Raw genomic sequence first — 18,131 nt, 5'->3', positions numbered from 1 at the left:
AAGTGAACACAGTAAATACACCGAACAAAAATATAAATGCAACACTTTCGGTATTGCTCCCATTTTGCATGAGCTGAACTCAAAGATCTGAAACATTTTCTACATACACAAAAAACCCATTACTCTCAAATATTGTTCACATATCTGTCTAAATCTGTGTTATTGAGCACTTCTCCTTTGCCAAGATAATCCATCCCACCTCACAGGTGTGGCATATCAAGGTGCTGATTAGACAGCATAGATATTGCACAGGTGTGCCTTAGACTTCCCACAATAAAATACCACTCTGAAATGTGCAGTTTGATCACACAGAACAATGCCACAGATGTTGCAACGTTTGACGGAGTGTGCAATTGGCATGCTGACTGCAGGAATGTCTACCAGAACTGTTGCCCGTGCAATGAATGTTCATTTCTCTATCATAAGCCGTCTCCAAAGGCATTTCAAAGAATTTGGCAGTACATCCAACCGGCCTCACAACTGCAGACCACATGTAACAACACCAGCCCAGGACCTCCACATCCAGCATGTTCACCTCCATGATCGTCTGAGACCAGCCACCCGGACAGCTGCAGCAACAATCGGTTTGCATAACCAAAGAATTTCTGCACAAACTGTCGGAAGCCGTCTCAGGGAAGCTTATCTGCATGCTCGTCATCCTCATTGGGGTATGGACCTGACTGCAGTTCATTATCGTAACCAACTTGAATGGGCAAATGCTCACATTCGATGGCGTCTGGCATGTTGGAGAGGTATTCTGTTCACGGATAAGTCCCTGTTTTTTCATTTTTCAGGGCAGATGGCAGACAGCATGTGTGGAGTCGTGCGGGTGAGCAGTTTGCTGACGTCAATGTTGTCGATCGAGTGTCCCATAGTGGGGGGTTATGGTATGGGCAGGCATATGTTATGGACAACGAACACAGGTGCATTTTATTGATGGCATTTTGAATGCACAGAGATATTGTGACTAGATCCTGAGACCCATTGTTGTGCCATTCATCCACGGCCATCACCTCATGTTGCAGCATTATAATGCACTGCCCCATATTGCAAGGATCTGTACACAATTCCTGGAAGCTGAAAACATCCCAGTTCTTCCATGGCCAGCATACTCACCGGACATATCACCCATTGAGCATGTTTGGGATGCTCTGGATCAGCGTATACAACAGCGTGTTCCAGTTCCTGCCAATATTCTGCAACTTCGCACAGCTATTGAAGAGTGGACCAACATTCCAAGGGCCACAATCAACAACCTTATCTACTCTATGTGATGGAGATGTATTGCACTGCGTGACACAAATGGTGGCCACACCAGATACTGACTGGTTTTCTGCCCCCCCCCCACCCCAGTACGGCAAAACTGTGCACATTTTAGAGTGGCCTTTTATTGTGGGCAGTCTAAGGCACACCTGTGCAATATCTATGCTGTCTAATCAGCACCTTGATATGCCACACCTGTGAGGTGGGATGGATTATCTTGGCAAAGGAGAAGTGCTCACTAACACAGATTTAGGCAGATTTGCGAACAATCTTTGAGAGTAATGGGTCTTTTGTGTATGTAGAAAATGTTTCAGATCTTTGAGTTCAGCTCATGCAAAATGGGAGGCAAAACCGAAAGTGTTGCATTTATATTTTTGGTCAGTGTAAATAAAAACATAAATAAATTTAAGATATGGCTCTAAGATAATGGCGACACAAACATGAAAAACAAATTTTTCCTGAAATGCTTAACTGAAACAACAAATAGATATATTTGGTATTGCAATGTCTATTACAACCTGCTCTGTAAAAATATCACATGATCTACCCTGTCAGGTGAACATCATAAGAATAAATAAATAAAACCTGCTCCAGAACAGCAATGTTTTGGTCTCTGTGTCTTGCAAAAAACATAATATCAAACGATAAAAAAAAAAAATTGTACCAATGAAAATGTAAACTTATGCCAAAATGTTAAACAAGCCTGCACACACGACCGTTGCCAGAAAAAAAAAATATATAGCAACACAAAATCATGATTTTTTTTTTCTTTAATTGAGTAAACTAAATTAAATAACATTTTTAAAAACGAAAAAAGTGGCAGCACCATCTGATAAAGAGACAAGTGGGTGCAACTGGCCCAATTGGGAATGAGCAAACCCAGTATATAAAATTGAAAAAACGGGCAGCACTCCAAAAAGTAAAAATTAAAAAAGAATTTATTCACCCATACAGGCAATGCGACGTTTCGGCTCAATCCAGGAGCCTTTCTCAAGCAATGTGTTCAGACAACGTGCTTAATATACTGTATATAGCAAACTCAATCACTGTGACAATTTACAGTCAATTACAACCAATCATAAAAATCATCATAAAAAATAAACTGAGACATGTAAAAAATATATCATAAAGTTACATCACAATTATAAAAGTGATTACAGTGCATAAAAAATCTTTGTATGTATAAAAAACACTACCAACAGTATGATTATCAATGCAAATACATAATTATATAAAAACATGATTATGTGACATGTGTGTTCAATAAAACAAAGTGCCAAGTGCTTACTACATGATGTATCAGACGATGAGAAGAGGGAGGAGAGACGAGGAGTATGGCGGCGGCCAGCTGCCCAACGCTTGTATCGGCGTGCCCCATGCACCACTGCCCATGTCAAGATGACGTATGCTAATTCCATCGTAACCAGGTGACCGGCATTTCTGTGTGCGTGCGCCCTATGATCTTGATATCCCATCAACCATATCAAGTAAGGGAGTATCGCATAGGTAACCTGGCGCATGCGTATCGCACATAGTAATAACTCATTTACACAAACTGGTGAGTCCTGATGCAAAGCTCTATTAATGAGCTGTTCGCAACCAGAACACAAGGATGGCTGTGCGGGGCCAGATGAGCGCATCCATATCCTAGATGGACATGGAGCCCATCTCTGTGGTCATGGATTAGAAGCAAGCCCGCACGTCAATGCCGGGTCACGTCACATCCACAGCCCAATCCCGCCTGTCACCATCTATTCAGAGGGCTCTCCTCAAAAAAAGGACCCACCAGCAACGTGTGAAACAATACATAACAGATAAAATTGGTTATAAACATCATTTGCATGTTCTCATGGTAACTGGACGCCAGTACTTGAATCAACCTCAGTCTTCTCCTCACCATTCTCCGCGACACATCATCTGTAATATATAAATACAGAATTAGATCCACAAAAATAAAAATTCTAAAAGAACATGTGTTTTTACTGTGTCCAATACAAACAAACACAAAAACGCATAAGAGCAGCGGTCTGGATCTAGACTGAACCAGGGCAAGCTAAGTCCTTATGTCAACACTCCAATTTTGTAGTCAATATTCAGACCATGCGGTTTCAAAGTATTGAGTGAATGTATCCACTGTAGCTCTCTTTTTTTTTTAAAGAATAGATCTGTTACCGCCTCTCCTGGGCATTGGTACAGAATCAATAATGCACCACTTTATACAGGGAGTGCAGAATTATTAGGCAAGTTGTATTTTTGAGGATTCATTTTATTATTGAACAACAACCATGTTCTCAATGAACCCAAAAAACTCATTAATATAAAAGCTGAATATTTTTGGAAGTAGTTTTTAGTTTGTTTTTAGTTTTAGCTATTTTAGGGGGATATCTGTGTGTGCAGGTGACTATTACTGTGCATAATTATTAGGCTACTTAAACAAAAAACAAATATATACCCATTTCAATTTTTTTTTTTTACCAGTAAAACCAATATAACATCTCAACATTTACAAATATACATTTCTGACATTCAAAAACAAAACAAAAACAAATCAGTGACCAATATAGCCACCTTTCTTTGCAAGGACACTCAAAAGCCTGCCATCCATGGATTCTGTCAGTGTTTTGATCTGTTCACCATCAACATTGCGTGCAGCAGCAACCACAGCCTCCCAGACACTATTCAGAGAGGTGTACTGTTTTCCCTCCTTGTAAATCTCACATTTGATGATGGACCACAGGTTCTCAATGGGGTTCAGATCAGGTGAACAAGGAGGCCATGTCATTAGATTTTCTTCTTTTATACCCTTTCTTGCCAGCCACGCTGTGGAGTACTTGGACGCGTGTGATGGAGCATTGTCCTGCATGAAAATCATGTTTTTCTTGAAGGATGCAGACTTCTTCCTGTACCACTGCTTGAAGAAGGTGTCTTCCAGAAACTGGCAGTAGGACTGGGAGTTGAGCTTGACTCCATCCTCAACCCGAAAAGGCCCCACAAGCTCATCTTTGATGATACCAGCCCAAACCAGTACTCCACCTCCACCTTGCTGGCGTCTGAGTCGGACTGGAGCTCTCTGCCCTTTACCAATCCAGCCACGGGCCCATCCATCTGGCCCATCAAGACTCACTCTCATTTCATCAGTCCATAAAACCTTAGAAAAATCAGTCTTGAGATATTTTTTGGCCCAGTCTTGACGTTTCAGCTTGTGTGTCTTGTTCAGTGGTGGTCGTCTTTCAGCCTTTCTTACCTTGGCCATGTCTCTGAGTATTGCACACCTTGTGCTTTTGGGCACTCCAGTGATGTTGCAGCTCTGAAATATGGCCAAACTGGTGGCAAGTGGCATCTTGGCAGCTGCACGCTTGACTTTTCTCAGTTCATGGGCAGTTATTTTGCGCCTTGGTTTTTCCACACGCTTCTTGCGACCCTGTTGACTATTTTGAATGAAACGCTTGATTGTTCGATGATCACGCTTCAAAAGCTTTGCAATTTTAAGAGTGCTGCATCCCTCTGCAAGATATCTCACTATTTTTGACTTTTCTGAGCCTGTCAAGTCCTTCTTTTGACTCATTTTGCCAAAGGAAAGGAAGTTGCCTAATAATTATGCACACCTAATATAGGGTGTTGATGTCATTAGACCACACCCCTTCTCATTACAGAGATGCACATCACCTAATATGCTTAATTGGTAGTAGGCTTTCGAGCCTATACAGCTTGGAGTAAGACAACATGCATAAAAAGGATGATGTGGTCAAAATACTCATTTGCCTAATAATTCTGCACGCAGTGTATACCTTTCTGCATGTTTGAACTCAGTAAAGTGTTTTGAAACCGGCAAATCAAGTCGTTTCTTTCTAATAGTGTATTGATGGTTGTTAAATAGCGTCTTAAAGTCAGTGGTAGTTTCACCGACATATATTAAATTGCATGGGCATGTGAGCACATAAATTACATAACTGGAATCGCAGGTCAAATGATGTCGTATTTGATATGCGATGCCAGTTGTAGGATGCACAAAGGTTTTACCCTTCATGATATATTTACAGTTGACACAAGCCAAGCAAGGATAGCAACCCAAGCCAGTTGTTGTCAATGTTGTCTCTCATTGTGCCCACATCAGCCTTGACCAGCTGATCCTGTAGGCTCTTGGACCTGCGGTATGACATTAGAGGAGGGGAATGAAATTCTGCAATTGTTTTATGGCAGCTCCCCAATATATTCCAATGGCGCCTGATGATGTTACCTATATCTATGCTCTGCTCAGTGTACGTAGAGATAAAGGGAATCCTAGCTGGTTTAGTATGTGTTAACTTCCTGGAGAGAATGTCATTCATGTCCAGTTTAGAGACCATGTCCTTTTTTTGTTGTAAAAGATTTATTGGATACCCATGATTGCGAAATTTGTCTACCATTTTATTGAGAGTGTTGTCAAGTGGGTTAGAATCAGAGACAATACGTCTAGCCCTCAAAAATTGCGAATTAGGTAATGACCTTACCATTGGTCTAGGGTGGTTGCTGCTGTATGCTAGCATCGCTTTGTTATCTAATGGTGATTCTGGCAAATTCCATGAAGCATTTTCCACTCAATTACAAAGCTTTCAGACTGATATTGAAGGAGGCAAACGTTTTAAGTGGAATCGTGACTTGGAGGATTACAAGAAGAGCAATATATATACATGGCAATTTGATGATAAAAGTGGTCAGAGTAATAAGGACACTTGGAAAAAAGAGAAAGAGAAATGCTCAAGCTACTGCATCTGATGAACAGCCTTCTTTAGGTGGGAAGGAGCTGCTTGGAGTGTTGACATAAGTACTTACTGTAGCTTGCCCTGGTTCTGTCTAGATCCAGACCGCTGCTCTTATGCGTTTTTGTGTTTGTTTGTATTGGACAAAGTGAACACACATGTTCTTTATGAATTTTTATTTTTGTGGATCTAAGGCCTCATGCACACGACCGTTGTGTGCATCCGTGGCCGTTGTGCCGTTTTCCGTTTTTTTTTTCGCGGACCCATTGACTTTCAATGGGTCCATGGAAAAATCGGAAAATGCACCGTTTTGCAGCTGAGACCGTGATCCGTGTATCCTGTCTGTCCAAAAAATAGGACCTGTCCTATTTTTTTGACGGACAACGGTTCATGGACCCATTCAAGTCAATGGGTCCGTGAAAGAACACGGATGCACACAAGATTGGCATCCGTGTCCGTGATCCGTGGCCGTAGGTTACTTTCATACAGACGGATCCGAAGATCCGTCTGCATAAAAGCTTTTTCAGAGCTGAGTTTTCACTTCGTGAAAACTCAGATCCGACAGTATATTCTAACACAGAGGCGTTCCCATGGTGATGGGGACGCTTCAGGTTAGAATATACTAAAAGAACTGTGTACATGACTGCCCCCTGCTTCCTGGCAGGTGCTGCCAGGCAGCAGGGGGCAGCCCCCCCTGTAGTTAACACATTGGTGGCCAGTGTGGCCGCCCCCCCTCCCTCCCCTGTAATTAACTCATTGGTGGCCAGTGGGCCCCCCTCCCTCCCCAGTAGTTAAATCTTTGTTGTCCAGTGAGGCTGGCCCCCCCTCCCTCCCCTGTAGTTAACTCGTTGTTGTCCAGTGCGGCCGGCCCCCCCTCCCTCCCCTGTAGTTAACTCGTTGGTGGCCAGTGGGCCCTCTCCCCTCCCTCCCCCTCCTAATTAAAATCTCCCCCCCCTATCATTGGTGGCAGCGGAGAGTACCGATCGGAGTCCCAGTTTAATCGCTGGGGCTCCGATCGGTAACCATTGCAACCAGGACGCTACTGCAGTCCCAGTTGCCATGGTTACTTAGCAATTTGTAGAAGCATTATACTTACCAGTAGGAGGAGCTCCCGTCCGGACACAGACATCGCAGCTCGCAGGTAAGTATAATGCTTCTACAAATTGCTAAGTAACCATGGTAACCGGGACTGCAGTAGCGTCCTGGTTGCAATGGTTACCGATCGGAGCCCCAGCGATTAAACTGGGACTCTCCGCTGCCACCAATGATAGGGAGGGAGATTTTAATTAGGAGGGGGAGGAAGGGGGGAGGGCCCACTGGCCACCAACGAGTTAACTACAGATGAGGGAGGGGGGGCCGGCCGCACTGGACAACAAAGAGTTAACTACAGGGGAGGGAGGGGGGCCCACTGGCCACCAATGAGTTAACTACAGGGGATGGAGGGGGGCCGGCCGCACTGCCAGGCAGCAGGGGGCAGTCATGTACACAGTTCTTTTAGTATATTCTAACCTGAAGCGTCCCCATCACCATTGGAACGCCTCTGTGTTAGAATATACTGTGGGATTTGAGTTTCACGATCGAACTCATATCCGACAGTATATTCTAACATAGAGGCGTTCCCATGGTGATGGGGACGCTTCAAGTTAAAATATACCATCGGATTGGAGAAAACTCAGATCCTATGGTATATTAACTCCTGACCTTACATTTAAAGTCAATGGGGGACGGATCCATTTGAAATTGCACCAAATTGTGTCAACGTCAAACGGATCCGTCCCCATTGACTTGCATTGTAATTCAGGACTGATCCGTTTGGCTCCGCACGGCCAGGCAGACACCAAAACAACTTTTTTTTCATGTCCGTGGATCCTCCAAAAATCAAGGAAGACCCACGGACGAAAAAACGGTCACGGATCACGGAAAAACGGAACCCGTTTTTGCGGACCGCAAAAAAATATGGTCGTGTGCATGAGGCCTAATTCTGTATTTATATATTACAGATGATGTGTCGCGGAGAATGGTGAGGAGAAGAATGAGGTTGATTCAAGTACTGGCGTCCAGTTACCATGACAACATGCAAATGAGGTGTATAACCAATTTTATCTGTTATGTATTGTTTCACACGTTGCTGGTGGGTCCTTTTTTTGAGGAGAGCCCTCTGAATAGATGGTGACATGCGGGATTGGGCTGTGGATGTGACGTGACCCGGCATTGACGTGCCGGCTTGCTTCTAATCCATGACCACAGAGATGGGCTCCATGTCCATCTAGGATATGGATGCGCTCATCTGGCCCGGCACAGCCATCCTTGTGTTCTGTTTGCGAACAGCTCATTATTAGAGCTTTGCATCAGGACTCACCAGTTTGTGTAAATGAGTTATTACTATGTGCGATACGCATGTGCCAGGTTAATTATGCGATACTCCCTTACTTGATATGGTTGATGGGATATCAAGATCATATGGCCCACGCGCACAGAAATGCCGGTCACCTGGTTACGATGGAAGTAGCATACGTCATCCTGACATGCGCAGTGGTGCATGGGGCACGCCAATACAAGCGTTGGGCAGCTGGCCGCCGCCATACTCCTCGTCTCTCCTCCCTCTTTTCATCGTCTGATACATCATGTAGTTGTCACGGCCATGCCCATGACCGTGACTTCTTTACCGCATGCAGTTGCCTGCGGTTTTGTATGGGTGTTCAACCACGGGTGAGGGCCGCTTGTGTGTGGCCTCACTTGTGGTTGCCGCGGGCAACTAGTGTTGTATTTAGCAGCAGAGCAGCCTGAGCGTCGCTAGGCAGCTTGCTGCCCTGGCATGCGGTCTCACCTGACTTTCTTTATGTTAGGTGTGTGTGTTGTGTGCACGGTGTATTATGTATTGTGTGCACTTCCCCTTTATGTGTCTTTCCCTTCTGTGGTACTGGAAGGGTTAACTTCCTTCCCAGTGTGTGTGTGATGTCACTGGGTGTGTCCAACCCTTGGGTGTGGCCACCTGGGCCTATATAGACCCTCTCTTTAGCAGGGCTCAGTAGGTTGTTTCAGTCTTGCTAGCTGGAGCAGCCTCCTGTCTTTTCTATCCGCCTGTGAGAGCCACCACTGTGGTCATAAGTTTAAGTTTATGTTTAGCTAAGTCTGTGTGATGTTCGGTTTATGTTTCCTGTATTATTCAGTGCTGCCATGTATCTGGGTTCCGGTGTGTGGATGAGTTTGTGCTGACTTCTGTTTGCTATTTGTGGACTTCAGCTTTCCTGCACACGGATCTAGTCAGCAGGGCTGTGGCAGGTGGCTGGAACTAGTGCAGTACCTGCCATATACATAGGCTTGCATTTGTTCCCCTTTTCCCAACAGCTTGGCCAGTGAGACTCCTGCTCCTCCGTGCCTAGGAGGAGTAGGTCGTCTTACCCTGACTCCTAGCGCAGGGACCGGACGGAGGGTGAGTTAGGGATCCGAGGTTCCTGTGCATGGGTCCTCCTACCTTTAAGGTCGGCCCATGCAGTTAGGAGTTAGGGTCAGGGTAGGGACGCTGTTAGGAGGTGACCTGCTCCCTATCCTGTTCTCCTGGCTGAGCAGCCATAACATCACCTGGCACACACGGCTGAGGATTTCCCCCATCCTCAGCCGTGACAGTAGTAAGCACTTGGCACTTTATTTTATTGAACACACATGTCACATAATCATGTTTTTTATAATAATTATGTATTTACATTGATAATCATATTGTTGGTAGTGTTTTTTATACATACAAAGATTTTTTATGCACTGTAATCATTTTTATAATTGTGATGTAACTTTGATATATTTTTTACATGTCACAGTTTATTTTTTATGATGATTTTTATGATTGGTTGTAATTGATTGTGAATTGTCACAGTGATTGAGTTCGCTATATACACTCACCTAAAGAATTATTAGGAACACCATACTAATACGGTGTTGGACCCCCTTTTGCCTTCAGAACTGCCTTAATTCTACGTGGCATTGATTCAACAAGGTGCTGATAGCATTCTTTAGAAATGTTGGCCCATATTGATAGGATAGCATCTTGCAGTTGATGGAGATTTGAGGGATGCACATCCAGGGCACGAAGCTCCCGTTCCACCACATCCCAAAGATGATCTATTGGTTTGAGATCTGGTGACTGTGGGGGCCATTTTAGTACAGTGAACTCATTGTCATGTTCAAGAAACCAATTTGAAATGATTCGAGCTTTGTGACATGGTGCATTATCCTGCTGGAAGTAGCCATCAGAGGATGCATACATGTTCTCATTCTGTTTACGCCAAATTTGAACTCTACCATTTGAATGTCTCAACAGAAATCTAGACTCATCAGACCAGGCAACATTTTTCCAGTCTTCAACAGTCCAATTTTGGTGAGCTCGTGCAAATTGTAGCCTCTTTTTCCTATTTGTAGTGGAGATGAATGGTACCCAGTGGGGTCTTCTGCTGTTGTAGCCCATCCGCCTCAAGGTTGTGCGTGTTGTGGCTTGACAAATGCTTTGCTGCATACCTCGGTTGTAACGAGTGGTTATTTCAGTCAACGTTGCTCTTCTATCAGCTTGAATCAGTCGGCCCATTCTCCTCTGACCTCTAGCATCCACAAGGCATTTTTGCCCATAGGACTGCCGCATACTGGATGTTTTTTCCTTTTTACACTATTCTTTCTAAACCCTAGAAATGGTTGTGCGTGAAAATCCCAGTAACTGAGCAGATTGTGAAATACTCAGACCGGCCCGTCTGGCACCAACAACCATGCCACGCTCGAAATTGCTTAAATCACCTTTCTTTACCATTCTGACATTCAGTTTGGAGTTCAGGAGATTGTCTTGACCCGGACCACACCCCTAAATGCATTGAAGCAACTGCCATGTGATTGGTTGACTAGATAATTGCATTAATGAGAAGTAGAACAGGTGTTCCTAATAATTCTTTAGGTGAGTGTATATTGAACACTTTGTCTGAACACATTGCTTGAGAAAGGCTCCTGCATTGAGCCGAAACGTCGCTTTTCCTGTATGGGTTAATAAATTCTTTTTTAATTGTTACTTGTTGGAGTGCTGCCAGTTTTTTTAATTTTATATATATATACCTTAAAAGTTTATGCTGGCTGTTTTTCAGCTGATCAAAAGTTTAGGACCACATGCCCTTACAAGGCCAAATCTGTGCAAAGATGTGGATTCATTGTCATTTTCTGTCAGGTAGTCACACGCTTTTTGAACGTGGTCGGGTTGTTGAACTGCATAAGCAGGGTCTCTCACAGCGCACCATCGCTGCTGAGGTGGGACGCAGTAAGACAGTCATTTGGAATTTCTTAAATTCTTAAATGATCCTGAGGGTTATGGAACAAAAAAGTCAAGTGGAAGACCCCAAAAAATGTCATCAGCACTGAGCCGTTGGATCCAATTGGCTGTCCGTCAAGACACTGGACGATCCTCGACCCAAATTAAGGCCCTTACTGGTGCTGACTGCAGCCCCATAATCATCAGACGGCATCTGAGACTGAAGGGCTTCAAAAACAAAAAACATCTTCAAAGACCTCGTCTCCTTGAACGCCACAGAACTGCTCAGTTGGACTTTGCAAGAGAGCACCAAACATGGGACATTCAAAGGTGGAAGAAAGTTTTATTCTCTGATGAGAAAAAATGTAACCTTGATGGTCCTGATGGTTTCCAACGTTACTGGCATGACAAGCAGATCCCACCTGAGATGTTTTCTACGCGCCACAGTGGAGGGGGCGCCATAATGGTCTGGGGTGCTTTTTCCTTCAGTGGAACAATGGAGCTTCAGGAAGTGCAGGGGCGTCAAACGGACGCTGGCTATGTCAGGATGTTGCAGAGAGCATTCCTCATGACTGAGGGTCCGCCTCTGTGTGGTAACGACTGGGTTTGTCAACAGGACAACGCTACAGTACACAATGCCCGCAGGACAAAGGACTTCTTCCAGGAGAATAACATCACTCTTTTGGCCCATCCTGCATGTTCCCCTGATCTCAATCCAATTGAGAACCTTTGGGGATGGATGGCAAGGGAAGTTTACAAAAATGGACAACAGTTCCAGACAGTAGATGGCCTTCGTGTGGCCGTCTTCACTAGGGATGAGCGAACCCGAACTGTATAGTTCGGGTTCGTACCGAATTTTGGGGTGTCCGTGACACGGACCCGAACCCCAACATTTTCGTAAAAGTTCGGGTTCAGTGTTCGGCGCTTTCTTGGCGCTTTTTGAAAGGCTGCAAAGCAGCCAATCAACAAGCGTCATACTACTTGCCCCAAGAGGCCATCACAGCCTTGCCTACTATTGGCATGGCTGTGATTGGCCAGTGCAGCATGCGACCCAGCCTCTATATAAGCTTGGGTCACGTAGCGCAGCACGTCACTCTGCTGATTCAAGCATAGGGAGAGGTTGCTGCTGCGACGTTAGGGCGAGATTAGGCAGATTAACTCCTCCAAAAGACTTAATTCAGTGATCGATCTCCAGCTGTGGATCATTGAAGTGCTGATATTGAATTGCTCACTTTTTTTAAGCTGCCCAGAGCGTTTTTATATCACTTTTTTCTGGGGTGATCGGCGGCCATTTTGTGGCTTGTGGTGCGCCAGCACAAGCTACCACCAAGTGCATTTAACCATCAATAGTGTGGTTATTTTTTGCTATATCCTACATCAGCTGCAGGCTGAGCCTGTGTCACCCAAGTGCATTTAACCATCAACAGTGTGGTTATTTTTTGGCCATATACTACATCAGGTGCAGGCTGAGCCTGTGTCACCCAAGTGCATTTAACCATCAACAGTGTGGTTATTTTTTGGCCATATACTACATCAGGTGCAGGCTGAGCCTGTGTCACCCAAGTGCATTTAACCATCAACAGTGTGGTTACTTTTTGGCCATATACTACATCAGGTGCAGGCTGAGCCTGTGTCACCCAAGTGCATTTAACCATCAACAGTGTGGTTATTTTTTGGCCATATAATACATCAGGTGCAGGCTGAGCCTGTGTCACCCAAGTGCATTTAACCATCAATAGTGTGGTTATTTTTTGGCCATATACTACATCAGGGGCAAGTTGAGCCTGTCACCCAGCGCCTAAAAAATAGCCCTGACATTTATATTCCTCCAAATCAGTACTGTTTTAGCTGGTCAAGTTATTTGTAGTGACCGTAAAAGCACAGTTTTTGTTCTGGGTTGAAAAAGTATTCCCAAATTTGCCATTTTCTAAATTAGTAGTTTCTGCTATATCAGGCCTACTTTAAATTTATACCAAAAAGGGTATATTAGATTCAAGGTGCTGATAGTGTCATTCTGAAAAACTTAACACACACGCTACCGTGCAGATACAAGTCTAATTCTGTGATTAAAGGTATACCTGTCACACAACGCCTAAAAAATAGCCCTGACATTTATATTCCTCTAAATCAGTACTGTTTTAGCTGGTCAAATTATTTGTAGTGACCGTAAAAGCACAGTTTTTGTTCTGGGTTGAAAAAGTATTCCCAAATTTGCCATTTTCAAAATTGTGGTGAACGGGAACAATGATGAAAACATCTAGTAAGGAATGCGGACGTGGACATGGTGGTGGTAATGTTAGTGGACCCTCTGGTGCTGGGAGAGGACGTGGCCGTTCTGCCACAGCCACACGTCCTAGTGTACCAACTACCTCAGGTCCCAGTAGCCGCCAGAATTTACAGCCATATTTGGTGGGGCCCAATGCCGTTCTAAGGATGGTAAGGCCTGAGCAGGTACAGGCATTAGTCAATTGGGTGGCCGACAGTGCATCCAGCACGTTCACATTATCTCCCACCCAGTCTTCTGCAGAAAGCGCACAGATGGCGCATGAAAACCAAGCCCATCAGTCTGTCACATCACCCCCATGCATATCAGGGAAACTGTCTGAGCCTCAAGTTATGCAGCAGTCTCTTATGCTGTTTGAAGACTCTGCTGCCAGGGTTTCCCAAGGGCATCCACCTAGCCCTTCCCCAGAATAGAATGCACTAACGCACAACCACTTATGGTTCCTGATGATGAGGACATGGGAATACCACCTCAGCACGTCTCTGATGATGACGAAACACAGGTGCCAACTGCTGCGTCTTTCTGCAGTGTGCAGACTGAACAGGAGGTCAGGGATCAAGACTGGGTGGAAGACGATGCAGGGGACGATGAGGTCCTAGACCCCACATGGAATGAAGGTCATGCCACTGACTTTCACAGTTCGGAGGAAGAGGCAGTGGTGAGACTGAGCCAACAGCGTAGCAAAAGAGGGAGCAGTGGGCAAAATTAGAAAACCCACCGCCAAGAGACTCTGCCTGCTACTGACCGCCGCCATCTGGGACCGAGCACCCCAAAGGCAGCTTCAAGGAGTTACCTGGCATGGCACTTCTTCAAACAATGTGCTGACGACAAGACCTGAGTGGTTTGCACGCTGTGCCATCAGAGCCTGAAGCGAGGCATTAACGTTCTGAACCTTAGCACAACCTGCATGACCAGGCACCTGCATGCAAAGCATGAACTGCAGTGGAGTAAACACCTTAAAAACAAGGAAGTCACTCAGGCTCCCCCTGCTACCTCTTCTGCTGCTGCCGCCTCGGCCTCTTCTGCTGCTGCCGCTGCCTCGGCCTCTTCCTCCGCCTCTGGAGGAACGTTGGCACCTGCCGCCCAGCAAACATGGGATGTACCACCAACACCACCACCTGCGTCACCAAGCATCTCAACCATGTCACACAGCAGCGTTCAGCTCTCCATCTCACAAACATTTAAAAGAAAGCGTAAATTCCCACCTAGCCACCCTCGATCCCTGGCCCTGAATGCCAGCATTTCTAAACTACTGGCCTATGAAATGCTGTCATTTAGGCTGGTGGACACAGACAGCTTCAAACAGCTCATGTCGCTTGCTGTCCCACAGTATGTTGTTCCCAGCCGCCACTACTTCTCCAAGAGAGCCGCGCCTTCCCTGCACAACCAAGTGTCCGATAAAATCAAGTGTGCACTGCGCAACACCATCTGTGGTAAGGTCCACCTAACCACAGATACGTGGACCAGTACGGCCAGGGATGCTATATCTCCCTAACTGCACACTGGGTAAATGTAGTGGCGGCTGGGCCCCAGGCGGAGAGCTGTTTGGCGCACGTCCTTCCGCCGCCAAGGATCGCAGGGCAACATTCTTTGCCTCCTGTCTCCTCCTCCTCCTACTCAGCTTCCTCCTCCTATTCTTCCACCTGCTCATCCAGTCAGCCACACACCTTCACCACCAACTTCAGCACAGCCCGGGGTAAAACGTCAGCAGGCCGTTCTGAAACTCATATGTTTGGGGGACAGGCCCCACACCGCACAGGAGTTGTGGCGGGGTATAGAACAACAGACCGACGAGTGGTTGCTGCCGGTGAGCCTCAAGCCCGGCCTGGTGGTGTGCGATAATGGGCGAAATCTCGTTGCAGCTCTGGGACTAGCGGTTTGACGCACATCCCTTGCCTGGCGCATGTGCTGAATTTGGAGGTGCAGAAGTTCATTCGCAACTACCCCGACATGTCAGAGCTGCTGCATAAAGTGTGGGCCGTCTGTTCGCGCTTCCGGCGTTCACACCCTGCCGCTGCTCGCCTGTCTGCGCTACAGCGTAACTTCGGCCTTCCCGGTCACCGCCTCATATGCGACGTGCCCACCAGGTGGAACTCCACCTTGCACATGCTGGACAGACTGTGCGAGCAGCAGCAGGCCATAGTGGAGTTTCAGCTGCAGCACGCACGGGTCAGTCACCACCAATGACTGGGCCTCCATGCGAGACCTCTGTGCCCTGTTGCGCTGTTTCGAGTACTCCACCAACATGGCCAGTGGCGATGACGCCGTTATCAGCGTTACAATACTACTTCTATGTCTCCTTGAGAAAACACTTAGGGCGATGATGGAAGAGGAGGTGGCCCAGGAGGAAGAGGAGGAAGAGGGGTCATTTTTAGCACTTTCAGGCCAGTCTCTTCGAAGTGACTCAGAGGGAGGTTATTTGCAACACCAGAGGCCAGGTACAAATGTGGCCAGACAGGGCCCACTACTGGAGGACGAGGATGAGGAGGAGGTGGAGGAGGATGAGGATGAAGCATGTTCACAGCGGGGTGGCACCCAAAGCAGCTCGGGCCCATCACTGGTGCGTGGCTGGGGGGAAACACAGGACGATGACGATACGCCTCCCACAGAGGACAGCTTGTCCTTACCTCTGGGCAGCCTGGCACACATGAGCGACTACATGCTGCAGTGCCTGCGCAACGACAGCAGAGTTGCCCACATTTTAATGTGTGCAGACTACTGGGTTGCCACCCTGCTGGATCCCCGGTACAAAGACAATGTGCCCACCTTACTTCCTACACTGGAGCGTGATAGGAAGATGTGCGAGTACAAGCGCACGTTGGTAGACGCGCTACTGAGAGCATTCCCAAATGTCACAGGGGAACCAGTGGAAGCCCAAGGCGAAGGCAGAGGAGGAGCAAGAGGTCGCCAACGCAGCTATGTCACGGCCAGCTCCTCTGAGGGCAGGGTTAGCATGGCAGAGATGTGGAAAAGTTTTGTCACCACGCCACAGCTAACTGCACCACCACCTGATACGGAACGTGTTAGCAGGAGGCAACATTTCACTAACATGGTGGAACAGTACCTGTGCACACCCCTCCACGTACTGACTGATGGTTCGGCCCCATTCAACTTCTGGGTCTCCAAATTGTCCACGTGGCCAGAGATAGGCTTTTATGCCTTGGAGGTGCTGGCCTGCCCGGCGGCCAGCGTTTTGTCTGAACGTGTATTCAGCACGGCAGGGGGCGTCATTACAGACAAACGCAGCCGCCTGTCTACAGCCAATGTGGACAAGCTGACGTTCATAAAAATGAACCAGGCATGGATCCCACAGGACCTGTCCATCCCTTGTGCAGATTATACATTAACTACCTCCCCTTAACAATATATTATTGTACTCCAGGGCACTTCCTCATTCAATCCTATTTTTATTTTCATTTTACCATTATATTGCGGGGCAACCCAAAGTTGAATGAACCTCTCCTCTGTCTGGGTGCCGGGGCCTAAATATGTGACAGTGGCCTGTTCCAGTGGTGGGTGACGTGAAGCCTGATTCTCTGCTATAACATGAAGACTGATTCTGTGCTGACATGAAGCCAGATTCTCTGTTAAGGGACCTCTCTCCTCTGCCTGGGTGAATGGTCCTAAATATGTGACAGTGGCCTGTTTCAGTGGTGGGTGACGTGAAGCCTGATTCTCTGCTATGACATGAAGACTGATTCTGTGCTGACATGAAGCCAGATTCTCTGTTACGGGACCTCTCTCCTCTGCCTGGGTGCCTGGGCCTAAATATGTGACAGTGGCCTCTTCCAGTGGTGGGTGACGTGAAGCCTGATTCTCTGCTATGACATGAAGACTGATTCTGTGCTGACATGAAGCCAGATTCTCTGTTACGGGACCTCTCTCCTCTGTCTGGGTGCCAGGGCCTAAATGTGTGACAGTGGCCTCTTCCAGTGGTGGGTGACGTAAAGACTGATTCTCTGCTATGACATGAAGACTGATTCTGTGCGGACATGAAGCCAGATTCTCTGTTACGGGACCTCTCTCCTCTGCCTGGGTGCCTGGGCCTAAATATGTGACAGTGGCCTCTTCCAGTGGTGGGTGACGTGAAGCCTGATTCTCTGCTATGACATGAAGACTGATTCTGTGCTGACATGAAGCCAGATTCTCTGTTACGGGACCTCTCTCCTCTGTCTGGGTGCCAGGGCCTAAATGTGTGACAGTGGCCTCTTCCAGTGGTGGGTGACGTGAAGCCTGATTCTCTGCTATGACATGAAGACTGATTCTGTGCTGACATGAAGCCAGATTCTCTGTTACGGGACCTCTCTCCTCTCTCTGGGTGCCGGGGCCTAAATATGTGACAGTGGCCTGTTCCAGTGGTTGGTGACGTGAAGCCTGATTCTCTGCTATGACATTAAGACTGATTCAGTGCTGACATGAAGCCAGATTCTCTGTTACGGGACCTCTCTCCTCTGTCTGGGTGCCGGGGCCTAAATATGTGACAGTGGCCTGTTCCAGTGGTGGGTGACATGAAGCCAGATTCTCTGCTATGGCATGAAGAGACTGATTCTCTGCTGACATGAAGCCA

The sequence above is a fragment of the Bufo bufo genome, chromosome 3 (genome assembly GCF_905171765.1).
Source record: "Bufo bufo chromosome 3, aBufBuf1.1, whole genome shotgun sequence".
In the NCBI taxonomy this organism is placed as follows: domain Eukaryota; kingdom Metazoa; phylum Chordata; class Amphibia; order Anura; family Bufonidae; genus Bufo; species Bufo bufo.
The sequence above is the reverse complement of the archived record's forward strand: the minus strand, read 5'-3'. Positions refer to the sequence as shown.